This window comes from Lagopus leucura, unplaced genomic scaffold (genome assembly GCF_019238085.1).
Source record: "Lagopus leucura isolate 7727_CA_CO unplaced genomic scaffold, USGS_WTPT01 Super-Scaffold_100004, whole genome shotgun sequence".
Classification (NCBI taxonomy): Eukaryota; Metazoa; Chordata; class Aves; order Galliformes; family Phasianidae; genus Lagopus; species Lagopus leucura.
This window is the reverse complement of record NW_024962264.1, coordinates 60,314,259-60,328,767: the sequence shown is the minus strand read 5'-3', so window position 1 is coordinate 60,328,767 and position 14,509 is coordinate 60,314,259. Positions and strand designations below refer to the sequence as shown.

Genomic DNA, 14,509 nt, shown 5'->3' with positions numbered 1-14,509 from the left:
TACCCCCAGCTAACAATAGCTGTGAACTTTTTGCTAAAGAATCGAACTTTTTAACAGTCAATAAGAAAGTAGGACAATACTCTAGCTCACAGTCTGTTTGTCATAGGTGCGCTGCACAAAAACCACCAGTTACACATACACTAGGTTTTGTACTTCACAGTTCATTGAACAGAGAGGCCATCTGCACACCAGGATGAAGGGTATAGACAGAATCTCTGCAAGAATATCAAGTCCCAGAGTAAGCTCTCAGCCATTTGTAAATAACTGAATAGAAACAGATCAATAAGTCACTGTTAGCTGCACAGTAATAATTCTTAGTTCTCAAAATTATGTAGTTTTTCTGATTGTATGAAAACAGCTTGAGTAATACTCAATTATAGAATCTCTGCTTACTTAGCTATTGGTGATGAAATCCAGCTGAAATTCTAATTTAACTAATGTATTAGTTAAATTAGTTTGCAATCTTTTCTGAAAGGAAAAGCACTACCCACCTTCAGTCCTTGCTAATGTTCCTGAAAGTTTTCTTTCTTGTTTTTAGTTCATAGCTGTGAATTCAATTTTACCACTAGCTGCTATTAAAGCACAGAATTCTGTGGGAACTCTGAGCACAAATTAAATGCTTAGCTTTGATTTCTTTAATAATATCTCCATATGAGAATTTGGAAAAACTGAAAAGTATACTTTAGGATGCGGACAAGAAGACACCATCAGTAATCAGGTACTTATCTCAGCCGTGAAATTTCAAGGCTCTGAGGTGACCTGATAGCAGCCCTTCAATATCTGAAGGGTAGCTACAGAAAAGAAGGGGACAGACTCTTTAGCAGGGTCTGCAGTAATAGAACAAGCGGAAATGGCTTGAAGCTTAAAGAGGGTGGATTTAGGTTATAAATAAGGAAAAAGACTTCTACAGTGAAGGTGGCAAGGCACTGGCACAGGATACTCAGAGATGTGATTAATGCCACATCCCTGGAGATTTTCAAAGCCAGGCTGGCCCTGCTCATTGCAGGGGAGTTGGACTAGATGGCCTTTAAAGTTCTCTTCTAACTATAAGGATTCTACGATTCTATGATTTCAAGGAGAAGAGAAATATGCCAATTGCCAGGGCTGCTCATGGTCTTCATACATTCACAAATCCAGACCCTAGCAGATGGTGTCATGTTGAAGAATAGGAAATTATTTCCCCCCAAAAGCAGAGATAGGACTAAGTTTGAGACAGGAAACCTCTGATAAATTTGCAGTCCTTTTAAGTAATATGATTGTGCCCGTATATTTTTATCTAAGGGTTAAAGACTTTCTTCAAGAGAGAACATTCCCCCTCTCATTTTTAATTATTTGCTTCAAAGGAAATTCCATTTGCAGCTAGAACACACAGGTAGCTGTTGTCCCTCAAGAACTGAATCATAGACAGGCAACAGAGTACAGAAGGAAAAATTAGCATTGTTGTCAGCTTACTAGTAAAAATCTGATCAGGAAAATAAAATAAAATAAAATACCTACATCCACAATATAAAAGTTCTGCTGTATTCCACTACACCCTTGCAGCTGAGTTGCACTCCTCAGGTCATACAATTCCTGTAATTGGAGCAGGCTCAAATATTATCCAGCAAGTGAAGCATGCATACAGTGCTCTTCCAATCATCCTGCCATGCTACAGTCAAATTCAGCAGGATCCTTAGCATTCTGAGGTCTCCTTACTCATTTCACCTGTTTGACAATCTGATTTTAGCAGCTCATTTCCTACATATCATCTTTTCCTCTAACTGCTGGTACCTGCAAGAAATAGCAGTGCACAAAAAAAAATAAAAAATAAAAAATCTTGCAGCTGTTCATCCTGAATGCAGATAGATTTGCTAGGCAGGCAGTCATTTTCCATAATACAGAAGAGTTTCATTTGGCTCTCGTACAGAGGATCCATATTTTAAAGCCAGGGAAGTGGGACCAGGGAGAACATATCTGAAAAATATTTGGTTCAGGAAGGTACTTACTTACTTACTTACTGGAGTAGATCAAGTTTTTTGTCAGACTTTAAACCTGGCAATATTGTGGGAGACTTCTTGAGACTATTCTCCTTCATTCAACCAAAAATCTGTTCTTGCAATCAGCAGAGAAATCTGTATACCTGCAAATTGGCACCAACCAAGAAACACAGAGATGCTGAAGCACAGAGTTATTTTCACCAGCATTGGAGTACTGAACTTCATTAACTTTCCTTAAACTCACCCTGAAACTCCAGGGATTTCAGGGACGGATTTATGCTGACTTTGCACAGAGACAGACAACTGAATGGATGGAGAGAATACTTCTCATATTCTTAAAATTGGTGTTCTGAAGAACCTAAGAAATGAATGTAAAACAGAAATAAAAGTTTTGAACCAAGAGAAAAATGCACACCTTCCTGTAAAGAAAGGTCAATGGTCACATATCTGGGACAAAATGTGAAGTGAATAGACAAATCATAGGAGGATATACATGCCTTGCTTTTGCCACAGGCACTGGATATGAATATTAATAAAAATACTTTGCAGATTTATCACTAGTAAATGAAGTACATTTAATGTGACATGAGCCATTCTGCTAGACACAAAGAACTGCTACTACAGGTTTTTACACAATCTCTACTGGTTATTGATTTTTACATCTTCCACTGAAGTAGCAGATACTGACCTCCTTCTAACTGGTAGATGAAGTGGGCTTTGGGTTCCATCTGCTGTGCAATTCATATGTAAAGCGGAGAATCATTTAGCAGAAATAACTTGGAATTAAAAGCCAGGGAATAACGGCTAAAACTCAGGAAATGTTGAGATACATTGTTCGTTTACATAGGGGAGTGAGCAAAAAGCTAACAACCAAATATAAGCTTCAGCTGATGCCATGGCCTGTCTTTCATATTAAGATCTTCTTTATTTCTTCATGGAAATCTACATTTAGAAGAGTAAGGTCAAAGATATAAGTGATGCATCATAGGATATTAAACTACTTCCCACACTTGTCACTGTAGAATTCTGTAGGATGAAGCTGTAGAGAGCTGCTGGCAGAGTTGATGGACTGTACCCGGGGCTAGTGGGATCCTAACTCATCTGGCATTTCTTTTTAACTGCTCACCCAGAAGGGTTTAAATAGTGTAATGTATTTGTACTAGCTAGTTTTGAAATCCATTTTAGTCAGTCATGTGTAACTACGTGTAGAACAAACATACTGGGCCCATGATAACATAATCCTTACAGCTAAGAAATTAGGTGAATTACTCTTGGTTCTCTAACCAGCACCAAAGAGGCAACTAGATGGGAAGAACAGTGCAGAAAGAAGGTTTATAAAAGGAGTACCAACAGCAATAGGAAAAGAACTATGACTGGGAAGATTCTGAAAGACTCACAGAAAACTGAGAATGTCATTAAGGAGCATGCTCACAAAAGCTCTATGAGAAAGAGAGTAGAGACATCAGTTTCACAAAGCAGCTGATGTTGTGTCAGCCCTCTACACCTACCATCTCAGCACCTTCACAGATTTCAGCACACAGAATATGGTTGGAAATAAGGAATTGCAGGGGAGCAGGGCCAAATTTCCTACATTTTCTGTTTCATCTCACACCATCTAGATACTGTTCACGAGTGCAGTGGTGCAAATCTAGATCAAAAAAACAAGGAGTAACACAGCTGAATGCTCTGCACTTTTGAGGATGAAGCAGGTAAGCAGGCTCCCAGGAAAGTGCTTGGGCAGTGAAAGTAGACGGAAGAATATATATCTTTGTACACAACAACTGCTTTCATGTGCAAAAAAACAGGTGTTGCCCTTGCCAGAGATTAAACCAGTTTGTTTGCACGGGGAATTGATAGTAGTAACCTGTTCTTTTGTACTCCCACAATCTTCAGACAGCGAAAACTGCCACAGAGTTCAAAGCAGAACTGCAATCCCCAGAGAGATCACCCTAACAGAATGGCAGCTACCTTAGTATAGGTTTACATGACTATGCAAGTCATCTGTATTTCAGAAGCCAGGATTTCAGAAGTTACTAAGAGCCTTTCAAAGCGTTAATTCTGTCTCCTTCTTAAAACTAGATATGAAACCAAACTGCCATCACTAATGAAGGAAACCTAGTGCTGCAGCCTTGGTTTAGCAGCAGCTTCTAATCTTAATTAAAATGCAGAAGAGAGCCAGGTTGCTCTGTGCTACATCCATGCTTTTGTTGATTGCAGAAGAGGCTGCTGAGAACACAGCACTCTTATAAAGTCAGAACATTTATTTTTGGTTCATAAATATTAATTCAAGGCACTCAACCTCAAAAATTTGAAATTCTTGGATCTTTTTTTATTATTATTCATAACACAATTATATTTTAACTGGAAAAAATTAATAGAATATTAATTTTGTTCTCCTGTCTTGGAATCATTGAGTTTATCTACACATGAAAAAATGCAAGTACATGGCTATATTTTAAAAGAGGCAAATATTTCACCTTATTTTATATAAACACACAAAATACTTGCTTTACATTTAGATGTCTACTTTGTTATACAGTGATGTTTCATTAGAACTAGGTCTGTAAGGCTTCCTGAGTTTTCCCCAGTTGAAGCCTCTATCATAAAATCAAAGTAAGGCAAAGACTAATTAGTTTCAAAGGAGAAACAAAGTTTTGTCAGGCTGGACAAGAGCATTTTGCAGAAACCTGATAAAAATCTGTAGGCGACTGATAATATGCTAACAACATACTGTTTCAGTACCATCACTCATTTGTGAAGGATCACATTACCCTGTAAGAAAGTTTTGACAAAACAGCAGCAGAAAAATCAAAAGAAACTTAAGCAGTTTCTAGGTGACATTTTCTCCTGAAGCATCCTTTCAAATCTATCAGCGAAGGAGGAATTAGCAATACTTGGGAGTTTTTCCTCAGGGAACCCAAAGTTGTGCCAAAATAATGGATCTAAATATTTGGCCCAGTAACACTGATCCAATGCATCTCATGGGCACTGTTACAGGCTTTTTTTTCAAGTGAAAAGTAAAAGAAAGTCTTTGCAGAACAGTTATATCTTGCAATCTCCCTCTTCCCTACAGCTTTTGTTGTTGGTTTTTCTCTTTAATTATTTATTTTAAAGCACAATACTCATAAGATGTAAGAGAGATGAGTAATAAGTTCTCAATTTTCCTATTCCTAAGAACTCTTTCTCCTTCTGAAATTTGGTATTTAATAACTCCATATCAGTAGGACAAAGTGCACAGCAGCTCAGTATCTATGGCTGACACATCCTCCAGATATTCTCTAGCAGATTCCTTGTGTTGTTGTACTAAACAGTGGATCATTCATATGAATGAGAAGACTCTGAAAAGACAATCAGGAAAAAGACACTAAGCTCCCCTGCTTTTAAAGCATCTTCTGAAACAAGGACAAATCATTGCATCAGGACTAAAAGGGTTACCCCTTGCAGGTGTAGTACAATTCCCCCAGCTCTGCATCCATTTCTCCTAGTGGATGCCCTGACCTTAGAGATGCTCAAAAGTCAGTTGGACAGGGCACCGAGCAGCCTAATCTAGCTATAGGCATCCCTATTCATTGCAGGGAGGTTGGACTAGATGGCTTTTAAGGCTCCCTTCCAACTCAATTCTATGTTTCTAACCTCAGCTCCCTCTGTGCAGGCACACTCATTGGAGGAAGAATGCTGGTTGGCCACTTTCACTATCACAAGTGAGGCTGAAGCCAACAGCCTTGGGACTGCATAGGGAGCAGGTGTTGGATAGGGCAGGCATGGAATCCAGAAACCTTTGACATTCCCACCTGTTTATCAGACACAATTGGAACTAATAAATGAGCAAAGAATATTATTAGCTGAAAGGCAGAGGGAAGGTGAAAAGATTTCTGAGATGGATGTGGGAAATTCTCCTTTATCCAAGAAATTCAGAAAAAAAATATATATTTTTACATACCATAATGAAAAGCCAAATCTTTGGAAGCTGGGATAATTAAGCTGTCTGTAAAGGATTTCTGAACATCTGAACAAAATGTCATGTGTTGATCTGCTATCAAAACCGTTTGGTTTCCTGGCATCATCCTCCCTTTGAAAATGTAATTTCCAGCAATGCACTTACTGGTCCTGACACTGCTGAATTCTACATGAGCCATAGCACACGTGCATGTTTTTCACATTTAAGCAAGAGCACATTTCTGTAGGTCAGTCATGTTAAAAAAACACCTGTGTAGACAAAATAATCACATACTGAAATATTTCTTCAGTAGAGGCTACCATAGCTTTCATAACAAGTCAGAAGAATAAATGCAAGTAAAAGTAGGCAAAAGCACATGTCCAGCTTCTCTTCTAATTCCAGACTCAACTCTGTTTTTATAATGAAAAAAAATAAGAAGAGTAAGAACATTACCAAGCCTGGAAGTAGAGCCATAAACTTCACGCATGGAAAGAAAAAGCTGTTGGCTGCATTCAGAAGTTCTTTCACAACTGACATATGGGACTATAACCTTTTCAGTCAAATAGCAGTGTTAAAAAGTACAGTTGGTCAAAGTGTTAAGACTTCATTTTTAGTATGAAGTTGCAGATGAAAGACTCTTCTCTGGAGCAGCACTCGGAGAAAGTGCAGCTTAGGGCATTGTTTTGCTCCCACTCTGTCATAAGCAGGAGGCTCTGAGAAGTGCCAGGCTCCTGGTTTGTTGCAGGAAGCTGCCAAAACACTCAGTGCGATTCGCAGCACTCGGGAGGGGATCCTGCAGAAGAACAGGCAGCAGTGGGGCAGAACCAGGCTGGAAGTCCGAGTTTGAAGGCTTTCTACCACCCCAAACCCAATGTGCTGAGTTACTCAGCTGCCTCCTTAGTAATGCACAAAAACCATTTCACAATTTTAGGTCAGCATCATAGCAGTGGATAGCAAGTCCATTTACAGACCATACACCCTCAAAAACAAGACATTTTTCAGCCCCAAGATTGCCCAGTCTGGTAGATTCTCATTTGGCCAGTGATTCCTCAGTTACAGTTCCATTAACCACACTGCAAAGCAGTACTCTGGAGTAAGCCACTTGGTGATATAGAAACAATCTGGAGCAAGTCCTGCTGGTCACCACAAAGAAACCCTACTGATTTCCCAAGTAGAAGTGAGGTACAATCTATGTAGATGAGACAGACCTATCCTCCGGGGTGCTAAAAAAATACAGAGATGGGTAGAAAATGATTTTCAAGTTGAATTTTATTTAAATAAATTAAGAAGATTTTACTTATTGCTGTTCGGTTAATCAAAACCAGTCCCAAGTCTTGAAATCAAATCTTCACAGACAAAAATTAGTCTGGAAACACACATTCAAAACAAAGCACTGAAGTCCTAGCACATTCTCAGGAATGTAGGAGCCTGGAAAGTCATCCTCATTTCTGTCTTAGGAGTTCATTATCATTTATCTTGTCTAGTTAATAAGATTTCTTTAATATATCTAAAACTAATTTTTAAATTAATGAGCACAAATAATTTTACGAAACATTACAAATTCATTAAAATATTAAATATAACTTCTTTTCAGATTACCAAGCTATTAGATCTCTCATTTGTGAATTTTATTAAAAATATATATATGAAATCTCATTTTCTATTTGGTTTTAGATGAACAGATTTAAGCTTTCCAATTAAATAATCCTCATGAGGATTCTTGCAAGAGAAAACAGAAAAGTTTCATAATACCTATTTTCTGATGAGAGAAAAGATAAGCTATTTTATATGCAAATGTAACTGATTTCATTTAATTGCTCCTGAGGGAAACTGAAGATCGGTATGTGAACCTCTTACCAACTGGTAGTAACTTAAACCTCCTAATTTTTCTCCCTTAGAACATTAGTTAATGACTTCCTTCCTAATGGAAGGTATACAGTCCCGCAGAATGCTGTACTGAACAAAATCTCTTAGAAATCAGGAGTTGTTGGGAGCAGCGTGACTCAGCCCTGAGATCATCTACATCAGGGAGTGCTCAAAGCTTCAGAAGTCCAGCAAAACTTACATACATTATGTCAAAAGAGCACTACAAGAAGTATTCCTTACCCTACCCTTAAGGAACAGAATTTTGACAGGCATACAGTGACCCAAACAATCATGCTAATGTATCTATATGAGGTGTCCTTCGCTTATGTTTAAGTTTCATGCTGTTCCTGTGGCAAGTGGTAGAAACACATAACTCACAGCCCCAGTAAGGCACTCAGGCAAGACAAATAACCCATCATCAGGCAGCTTAAATTTCATCTCCACCTAATACCCTGCGGGAAAGATCTACAGGGTGTCTTATAAGAGAAGGCATTTTAAAATTATAATGTCATACCAACACAAAAGCCACACTATCAATTTGCAGAGACTGGTCTCAGACGGGCACAGCTGTGTTCAGGCTGCATCACAAAGAATGTTTTCCTATGCTTTGTTATTCCATTGAATATCTCCAGGAGTCTTTCTCAGAGAAATGCATCCTTGCCTCTGCCTAGTTAATTTGTCTGCTTTATATTTTATTTACAAGTCTACATCTCCTCTAACTTAGCTAATCACATCATGACGTCCCAGCACTTCACTAACCTCTGAAACAGAAAGATTTCCTCTCTATTCCTTCATAACCCCTAGCTGATAGTTTAGAAAAACATCCAAGTACTACAGCACAGCTAAAGCCAGGGACACTCACTAAGAATTTTGACATACTTCCCACACAGCTTACTTTGCATCACGTACCTTTTTATCTGCAGATATACAGACAAACAGCAAATATTTCTTCTCTTCCAAACTTCTACATCTCTTCCTATTCACAGCACATGGAACTTAAGAAGCCTACTACATGCACCAGTTCTGTGTCTTTAAGGATCTCTTCTTTTTCAGGTGCATATCATGCTCTTCTGATGAGGTGATTTCATTTGTGTTCAGCTGCTCACATCCCAACCCAGGCACATCCAGTCTCTCCTCTGTCCCCAGGTGCTTTCAGCCATCACTCACACCACACTGTCCTGCAAGAGAAAGGGATTTTGTGTATGTCTCAGGCTAATGGAGTAATTTCAGCTTCAAGAAAAACACTAGTGAGTGTTTGAGATGTAATGAATTTGACACTAGGTGGACCAAAAAGGTATGCCAGCTACCAAGTCCATCCCTCCATTGTTTGGCAACCATTTAAGCACATACTTCTTGATGCCTTCTGAAGACATAGTAATTGTGTCAGAGTGTACAAAATGTTTGGTTCCTTGTGGTAAAATTAAAATCTGTTTTAAAGTAAACATTTCCCCAAAGAAGCCACAACGGAACAGTTAATTAGGAAACAACAATTTTTCTTCCATTTTATTACCCACAGCAACCTCCAGCCCTGATAAGAGTGCTTCTAGATATATAATAAAGCAACTCGCTACTTTCCCAACAAGTGATAACATCGATAGCTCACCTTGGACGTTTTTTTCTTTTTTTTTAATCTAAGAAATCAAGTGAAATGGGAGAGAAAACTATCAAAAATTCCTACCTCAGATCATTGATGTCAGCCAAGTGGACAACAGAAGGCAGTAAGAAAGGCAAGACGCAGGCTGTATTATTATTTGGCATTACTAAAATAAAACATGGGAAATTTTGGTTAAATTCTGTATTCAGAGGAAGTTGTGGTGCTGGAACAGGCTTCCTAGAGAAGGTATGGATGCTTCCACAGTTGCTCAAGGCCATGTTGGATGGGGCCCGGGGCAGCCTGATCTGGTGGGGGGCAGCCAGCCCACAGCAAGGGTTTGGATCTTGATTATCTTTAAGATCCCTTCCACTGTAAGCCTTTCCACGATTCTATGATTCCCCTTATATGTACAACAGTACTGTAAAAGAGTGAAGAATCAGCAACTTGTGCCTAATTCCTTACCACCTCTTTCAGAAGAAAAAGCTAAGTGGACTACTTCTATCCTGGCATGAGCTCTTCATGTAATTCCATAGCAAATTCGGTTTATACTGAATTATCTTGTGCTCTATTTTCCTTTAAGGGGCAAGGTAGGCAGGGTAAGGAAATTTCTTTATGTATCAGAACTCTTTCTGTATGAGAAAGTCTTCTTGAGCCTGGTCTAAGATTGTCCAAGGTGGAAAGATGTTCAGTGCAGACACTACAAAGTTTCTCACCCCCTTCAGTATCCCTTTCATTGCTATAAGGAGGTGTGCGGGAAGCTCCAGTGCTGGTAGCAGGAACACAACTGAAAACTGCAAGTTTGTTCAATTTCAGTTTGGCCATAGCAAACTTACAGTTTGTTTCCCTAGAAAACTTATGATTTTCATTCCACTATAGCACATTTTCAGCTATGAAATGGAGCAGTTTAGTAAATTGCTTAGATGAATAGACAGTATTTTTTAGTAGGTAAATACCCTATATGCTGCAGATGCTGTGCATTAAATATTTATCACAAAGTACAGCTGGAACTTTAGCTGCACCTACAGTCAGATATAGAAAGCATGCTACATTAGTTATTGTTCAAAATGATTTGAAGATAGGATTCATTAATTAGAATTTTATCAGTGTTAGAAATTCTGCTATATCAGATCCACAACAATTATCTGAAGCTCCTTCTTTATGACTTCAAGGGCATCATATTGCTGTTCTCACCCAAAACCAAAGGATAACACAGGGATAACAGGGATCTGTGGATTAAAGCCTTTGCCAATAAAATTCATTATTATATATACTTAAATGTGCTACTGAGTAAGAGATGGAAGTTTCTGCTCAGGTGAAAGTCAGAGAAAAAAAAAAAAAACCTGCTCTTCTTCTCAGGCTTTGCTACGGGTTTCAAGAATGATTTTTACAGAGTTTGTCAGCTTTCCTATCTATATGCAGACAGTCTGAAAACAGGCTGGAGCCTTCAAATAAAATTGGAAGTTGCCATGAATCCTGAGCATGGAGAAAAGCATGCAAGAAGTAATGATGCAAAGAAGTGTTGGAAATTGTTTTTGTTAATTTTCATCTAAGCAGATTGAGAAAGAAAATTACAACAATTCAGTAGTAAATTTAAAGAAAGAGTTGAACCTTTTTTGCTAAGAAAATACTTTTGTACAGCATCAGATTTCTGCTTGAAATCTCTTTCCTGACTCCTGAAAATAGTTGCCACTGGGATATTATTATTTGAAGAAGGTATATACTTTTCAGACAGTCATCATAACCCACTTATATTTTTGAGCAGTCCAGTTTAATGTTCCGGGTTAGATTTTGTTTGAATACTTACATTCTAATTCATAACACGAAAGATGGAAGGGAAGGGAAGGGAAGGGAGGGAGGAAAAGATATAGGGAAAAGACAGAAAAGAATGAATCAAAAAATCCACATGACCTAATTGTTGACTCAGGGCTGAAAAAAATTGAAAATGATAAGTCAATCTAATGTGAAAACTGATAATCAGAAAGATAAGATCATGTAGATTTGTGGTGCTTATAGGATTGAATTGTCACTAGGGTTAAATGCGAACTGCTTGTAAAGAATTTGAGAGATCAATAAAAAAAATGTCAACTCAATAAATTTGAGTTTTTCTAAATTTCTATCAGAAGTACCTTATAATAAAATACTGTAAGACTTGGAACTAAGCGTTGCCAGATCAATATCACCTGAAATTAGACTCATAGAATCATAGAATCCTTAGAGTTGCAAGGGACCTTTAAAGGCCATCTAGTCCAACTCCCCTGCAATGAACAGGGACATGCACAGCTACATCAGATTGTCCAGGGCTTGTTCCAGCCTTGTCTTGAAAGTTTTCAGGAAGGGGGCATCGACCACATTTCTGCACAACCTGTGCCAGTACCTCACTACCCTCACTGTAAAAGACTTTCCCTTTATGTAACTTAAATCTATCCTCTTTAAGTTTGAAACCATTTCCTCTTGTTCTATCTCAACAGATCCTTTCAAAAAGTCTGTCACCTTCTAGTTCCTGATAGTCTGAGCCCACTACACTTAAAAGGATATTTTGTTCTAACAGTATCAAAGTAGTCAGTGGATTTTGTTATGAATTTCAGAACAAGTAATTTAACCATGATTTTGTATTTTGCTATCCATATTTTTAACAACAGCATACTTGTTTTCACTGTTTGGTTATACCTCATTTATTGTACTCAATTATTTGGTTTCCCAGAGGTTCTGGCTCATCAGAGCTGAGAAAGAAGTGCAACCAGCAGGACATTTGTCCAGCAAATAGCACAGCTGTGCCAAGACTGTGCCAGTTTCCAGAGGCCATCTTGGAGCAGCAGATGGAGTCAGAAGCAAGGTTACAACATAGGTCCAATATTCACCCAAAAGACAAGGACAAAAAACAAAAAAAACAAACAAACAAACAAACAAACAACAGAAAACTAACAACGGAAGACACCGCGTAACTTAGCCTGAGGTTCAAGCTTAAATGAGGTCTGTGGCCAAGGGATGAGGGGAGTTCCACAGGACAGGGCCAGGAAGGCCCACTAATCTCTTGAGGCTCTGGCAGATGGAAATCAAATGGCTGTGAAACCATGCTCTCTGCCCAAGCCTAAAGGTTTCTCACCTGTTTTTCTGTTGGGATTCTAGGAGCATCATATTCCATCCCTAGGGCTGGACTCCAGATTAACTGCTAAGTCACTGCTCTCAGGTGATAGTGAATGGTTTAATAACTGTATAGACTGCATTTTCTGACGTTCCAGTTGAAGATCAAAATCATATCACATTTCTGTACTTTATCTTCTTTTTGAAGTAGAACAAACCTTGCTCTCTATTAAAAAAGAGCAATGCAAAGAATTCAATTGTTTCAAAAATCCAACATTTAAATTGCTGTGTCATTTACTCTGACTCCCTTCATCCCATGAGTTCCTGCCTTACGATACCATGTAATATCAGGACATACATCATCTTCTAACTGAAATTGAGCCCAAATTAGCACACAGATGAGCCTTCTTTGCTGAATCTCTACATTGCACTGGTCATTTGTTAGAAAATAGAAGGTCTAGAGTGAAAATCACAACGCATCCTTTTGACAGAAAGGCAACTGATTGAAAGCCAAGAAAGTAAATTTTCCCATGCAATATATTCTGTATGCATTCTGAATGAGTTAGTCACAGATATATCTGCCTTAGGTTTGCCTTTACATTTTCTACCTAATCTCCATCTCCATACAAAGAGAAATAAGGAGATGATCTTATTCCAGGAGAAGTACAAGTAAATAAAGGTTTTTCAAGCTGCTTCGTGCCCTTCTTTCACATAATGAAGAAAAATAGAGGCTTACTAAAGGAGCACTCCCTGTCTTCTGTCTGAATTCAAGCAGGAAACAAGGGGAAAAGCATCTTTATATCTTATATGCAACTAAGAACATAAAAGAAAGTCTATCCATTCAAACATGAATTGAAATTGCACAGAAAATTTTACTCTCGTAATTTTCTACTACTGCTTGACTGCACAATCTGCATAGTGTTCCTCTGACTATTTCTTTTTGAGTCTGACAAACACACAGTTAATGTGCTCTTATGGATATTTAAAGCAAGATTAAGATGACTCCAGCTGGAGGGCAGATACAGGGTCTGCCCTTCCTGTATCCTGGATGAAGTTTGCAATATGGTCTATGCAAGTACAAGTTTTATGAACAAAGGCCTATGTTATTTAGATCTCACATTAGGTAATAGTTAAAAATATTTCTAGAAATGTAGATAACTGTGGGACACTTCTAGACTGTTTTCCAACTTCTCAGAACATCAAAAATTTTTAAAATATCTAAAAAGAATTTGAATTCAACAAACTTACTTATCTTAAAAAGTTCAGTAAGAAATAAAAATCGACTGGACTGAGGGCTAGTTTTTACTTTTGTCCTTACAAAGACCTCCCACTGACTTCTGAAAAGTCTGAGTAGTCTGTACACTTCCGATGAAGACTTCATTAATCTACACAGAATATGTCATGCATCAATATTAAAAGTATCTTAACAAGGAAAGAGAGCACAGAATGAGAGAGAATGCTGTGTGGCAGGTCAACATCAATAAATGATTATGGCATGGAGCAAATCATTTGTACAGTGAGGCTGTTCCTGCACCCATCAATTTAGGTGCTAAGAATGAAATGTAATTTTTATATTACTTATTCTTATCTCTACTTGGTTTAATTTTACTTTCCTTCCTCCATCTATTTTTCTCTGTTCTCTTCAACAGTTGTCATTTCTTGCTGGAATCTCATATCTGCAGGTGATTCAGCTCTTGTCAGTCCCTTTTCTCTTTTTTCCTCCCTTCTCTCCTTACTTTGCAGTACTTTTACTTTTCATCTTTCTTCCCCTCCTCCTCCCCCCACCTCTTTCTGGCTTCCTCCTACCTATATGTATTTTTCCCTTCTCAAACTCGCTTTCCACTAAAAATAACCACTTTACTCCCATACAATAGAGATAATTAAATGTTTTAAATTCCTGACTGATTTATAACTTCTGATATAGTTTCACAGGTTGTGGGAAATCAGGAAAATCTTTAGATCATGCTGGAATTCACTAAGATTATATTTTTTAAAGGATCTGGTCTAGGAAAAAAAAATCACTTTCATGAAAATTCAACACTGTTTCTGGCCAAA

The 14,509-nt window shown here is 38.1% G+C and overlaps 1 long non-coding RNA gene across 1 annotated transcript; it reads right to left on the bottom strand.

The window, feature by feature from the left end:
* Positions 1-1,373: 1,373 nt before the first annotated feature.
* Positions 1,374-2,284, bottom strand: LOC122180432. Its single transcript, XR_006179065.1, has 3 exons — positions 2,221-2,284; positions 1,990-2,119; positions 1,374-1,770 (listed from the first exon to the last, which is right to left on the bottom strand). It is a non-coding gene; the product is annotated as an uncharacterized LOC122180432 (long non-coding RNA).
* Positions 2,285-14,509: the final 12,225 nt, after the last annotated feature.